A 4,743-nucleotide genomic window follows, 5' to 3' on the forward strand; every position below is an offset into this window, starting at 1 on the left:
TACAGAAACAAGCCACAGCCGCCCGTCCTGCGGCTCAGTGGCGTCCAGCACTGAAAGTGGAATCCGTTCCACGTTTCACCTTTCTGTTTCCAATAGCTCGTTGTTGTCCAACGTAATTGACTCTTGAAAACGAAAAGAAAAGACACGGTAAATTGATGACAAAATATAGACAAAGATGTCGTCGATGTTTGTACCGTAGGGCGAGGTGGAATAGGCTGGGACAACTTTCCCTGCAGCGAAACAAATGCGACATGACCTTATGGAAGGGTGGTAAACTGGGTATTTACGTGTTTTACCCAAGTTGGTGTGAGATGAAAAGTCGACAGCATAGCTTTAAGGTGAGCGGGTTGAAAGTGACAAAGCACATTTCCCACAAAGAAGGTAGTGCGTGTTTGGAATGATCTACCAGAGGAAGTGGAGGAGGCTATTACACTCAGAAAATTGCAAAGGTAATCGGGTGAATTTCTGGATAGGATGCGTTTAGAGGGATTGGGGCCAAATGCTGGGGAACGGGACTTGTTTAATTTTGGCTATGTGGTGAGCATGGACGAGGTCCACCGAAGTATCTTTTTCCACGGTGTACCCGAATAACGTCGTGTTGCATCCACTGGCTTTAAAGGATTACTTTTTAGCGGAGTTTGCCATGGCAGTCTGTGGCACAATCATTTAGTCTGTTCGACTGCTCACGGGAAAGGTAGTATTGTGAAACACTGCAGAAACGAACGACTTCCTGACTTTAGCTCCGACTGACCATACTCTGTGAAATTTTCCCAGATCCTCAGCTGAGGATTTTTGCTGCTGGAAGTTACCTCAGAAACCCCGTTAAATCGAAATGTATTGTGCGAATCGCAAAACAGAAAGCATTTAACACGGAACACAAACAAAACTGGCATACCTCATGCATTTTCAGACACAGAGATGCATGAATGTTAAATGTGATACAATCCGAGGGCATGAGTCATAAAGTAATCTCACAACTAACAACAGGGCATTTCCAAACGACTCTTTCAAACATACTGCAGCCTTAGTGCACCACCACTTTCCAGAAAATGCTGAAGAGAGAGAAAGAAAGAACATAATCTGAATTGGCCGGTAAAAGTGAATTTCACCAATCACAGTCTCGATTAGATTACCTTTCCCTTCCGATGTTTCCAGGACGGAAATGAAGGAAATGGGAGAAATTCAATAAGGTATGACATCGAAATTCATTGGAACGATTTTCCCATCAGCTGGAAACCCAAATAACAACGAGTAGAGTCACCGGTAGACTTGGTTTCACAACAGCGATGAAATAACAGTCTGCATTCGGTTCCAGGAAAAACTCAACTCGCCTGGGACGGCAGAACTGTTTGCGATTTACCGCACGTGAGGCGAACACGATCATGACAGCAGAGACATTTCTGAAATATTTGGTAGTATTCCAGACCACAGTTAATCCCGGGAAAGCAAACCCATGTTACTTTTGTTTTTGACATTAATATGCAGTGGGCACCGAAATAGCATTTTAACAAGCTGCAGCGTTGGAGTTGATCAGCAGAAATGGCAGTGGTGGCATTCGAACCCACACCTCTTTCGAGACTGAAATCTGGATCCAGCGCCTTAGACCGCTCGGCCACACAACCAGCCCGCCGCAACGCCTCATTTTCTTGTATTTCCAATTGTGCTCCTGCATAACAACAGAGGTAAATTCACATGAAAAGCGTTCCATGATTCCTCTCCGACTCGCACGGCTGCTGCGATGTTCCCGGCTACAATGTCAATTTCGCAGCAAATATTGATAGCCCATCAATCCAGACAAAAATCAATTGTAAGCTAAGTCTATCTTCTCAGACTCTTTTCAGCTACAAATGTATCTGTGAGTGCGTGAGAATATGGGTTCGCTTATGATTTGGTCAAATAACCATGAGCTGCTTGACATTACTGGAATTTCCATTCTTGCTTTGCTAAATGATTTCACCCATTGCTCGAAACAGGACGACTTTCACGTTTACACGGAACACGAAACACACCGGACTACAGGGAAAATGCACAAACCTGTGCAGGCCGTGTTCCACATCATACCGTGCAGCATACTTTCACTCACTGTGTCTGTTTTTTTTCAGAATAAGAGTCCCAAAGAATGTTCTCCACCCTAAAACCGGAGGCAGCATTACAAACCGAGAACGACAGATCACATTGTGAGGATGCTCTGACCTCGGAGCCAGTTCAAGATGTCACTTTCCTTGCCTTTTACCTTAACCGTGCAATTTGCTGCTGAGATGTTCACTCCTGGACATGAGCCACATGGATACCAACTGAATTGGAAACCTGTGTGGAAATCGACGAGAAGTGACTCAATAACTTTTGCTAAATTCCATGGTGCTTTTTAGAAATGCAGTTTCTGTTCACCTCTATCTAAAAGCCAGTTTCTGAACATAGTAACAGAAGTCAAAAGGTAATTACCTCACCCCACCCCCACTCCAGAAGAGGTGCTAACTGCCCTTGAGTGCTTTTTGTTCTCGATGTGAAGAGCTTTCACGCCTGAGTCACCTTCACGTCTCTAGTTGCTGAGTGAATCACAAAGAAGGAATTTCACCAGAGCTGCAACTGCCTCACTTCACCACTCGCCCTCGCCGTTTACATTTTCCTGCTCGTCAGTGATTTAAAGAAAACCAAATGGATGCGATGTCATTCTGTAGCCTCTCTGTCGATTCCTCCGTTTCAGTTCCAACATGACTTAGATCTCGGGGCGGACCTGAATACGAGCGACGCTATGAATGCGCAAGTTCAAAGGTTCCTCTCAGAGTGTAATTTCTTTCATTGCTGTTGTTGACTGAATGAGTAACTAACGTGCGAATTGCTCCAAAACATGATTCAGGACATCTGGTGCCATTTCTCGCACGTTGAATAACGATTGACAGCTTCCAAATGAGGTTTTTCTGAGACGACCTGAGGTACATTTGACAAACAGACAAGTTCAGGAATTCGTGGTGCGCTGTGACACCAGAGCATCTGCTTCTTTCCTGTCTTTGAACCGAGCCGCCTGCGCAAGGAAGGCAAGTGCGGTACTGCTTTTCGGCCAAGATCAGAAGGCGGTAACTACACTCTCCAACAGAATGGCATATGATCAGAACCAGGTTGGAGAAAAACTTAACAACGCTTTGCACTGTAATTAAATGGATTTGCATTACATTTCACTACGAGAGCAGATTTGTTCAAGCAAATTCGAAGGCAGGTTTGCAGATGGGAAAGCATGCAAGACAGCTCAGCTTTTGTCCATGTAAAAGGCTCTAGTTGAAGAACAAAGCAGTTTCTGCCCAGTTTCGAACTGGGGCCCTTTCGCGTGTGAGGCGAACGTGATGACCACTACACTACAGAAACAAGCCACAGCCACCCGTGCTGGGGCTCAGTGGCGTCCAGCACTGAAAGTTGAATCCGTTCCACGTTTCACCTTTCTGTTTCCAATAGCTCGTTGTTGTCCAACGTAATTGACTCTTGAAAACGAAAAGAAAAGACACGGTAAATTGATGACAAAATATAGACAAAGATGTCGTCGATGTTTGTACCGTAGGGCGAGGTGGAATAGGCGGGGACAACTTTCCCTGCAGCGAAACAAATGCGACATGACCTTATGGGAGGGTGGTAAACTGGGTATTTACGTGTTTTACCCAAGTTGGTGTGAGATGAAAAGTCGACAGCATAGCTTTAAGGTGAGCGGGCTGAAAGTGACAAGGCACATTTCCCACAAAGAAGGTAGTGCGTGTTTGGTATGATCTACCAGAGGAAGTCGAGGAGGCTATTACACTCAGAAACTTGCAAAGGTAATCGGGTGAATTTCTGGATAGGATGCATTTAGAGGGATTGGGGCCAAATGCTGGGGAACGGGACTTGTTTAATTTTGGCTATGTGGTGAGCATGGACGAGGTCCACCGAAGTATCTTTTTCCACGGTGTACCTGAATAACGTCGTGTTGCATCCACTGGCTTTAAAGGATTACTTTTTAGCGGAGTTTGCCGTCGCTGTCTGTGGCACAATCATTTAGTCTGTTCGACTGCTCACGGGAAAGGTAGTCTTGTGAAACACTGCAGAAACGAACGACTTCCTGACTTTAGCTCCAGTGACCATACTCTGTGAAATTTTCCCAGATCCTCAGCTGAGGATTTTTGCTGCTGGAAGTTACCGCAGAAACCCCGTTAAATCGAAATGTATTGTGCGAATCGCAAAACAGAAAGCATTTAACACGGAACACAAACAAAACTGGCATACCTCATGCATTTTCAGACACAGAGATGCATGAATGCTAAATGTGATACAATCCGAGGGCATGAGTCATAAAGTAATCTCACAACTAACAACAGGGCATTTCCAAACGACTCTTTCAAACATACTGCAGCCTTAGTGCACCACCACTTTCCAGACAATGCTGAAAAGAGAGAAAGAAAGAACATAATCTGAATTGGCGGGTAAAAGTGAATTTCACAAATCACAGTCTCGATTAGATTACCTTTCCCTTCCGATGTTTCTAGGACGGAAATGAAGGAAATGGGAGAAATTCAATAAGGTATGACATCGAAATTCATTGGAACGATTTTCCCATCAGCTAGAAACCCAAATAACAACGAGTAGAGTCACCGGAGGACTTGGTTTCACCACAGCGATGAAATAACAGTCTCCATTCGGTTCCAGGAAAAACTCAACTCGCCTGGGACGGCAGAACTGTTTGCGATTTACCGCACGGGAGGCGAACACGATCATGACAGCAGA

General features: G+C 44.9%; 1 non-coding gene across 1 annotated transcript; it reads right to left on the reverse strand.

Annotated features, from left to right (window-relative positions):
• Positions 1 to 3,287: 3,287 nt before the first annotated feature.
• On the reverse strand, positions 3,288 to 3,360 carry trnav-cac (transfer RNA valine (anticodon CAC)). The gene has a single exon. It is a non-coding gene; the product is annotated as a tRNA-Val (tRNA).
• Between the last annotated feature and the right edge of the window lie 1,383 nt (positions 3,361 to 4,743).

The sequence above is a fragment of the Chiloscyllium plagiosum genome, unplaced genomic scaffold (genome assembly GCF_037043375.1).
Source record: "Chiloscyllium plagiosum isolate Xiang-an unplaced genomic scaffold, Cpla_swu_hap1 HiC_scaffold_20, whole genome shotgun sequence".
Taxonomy (NCBI): Eukaryota; Metazoa; Chordata; class Chondrichthyes; order Orectolobiformes; family Hemiscylliidae; genus Chiloscyllium; species Chiloscyllium plagiosum.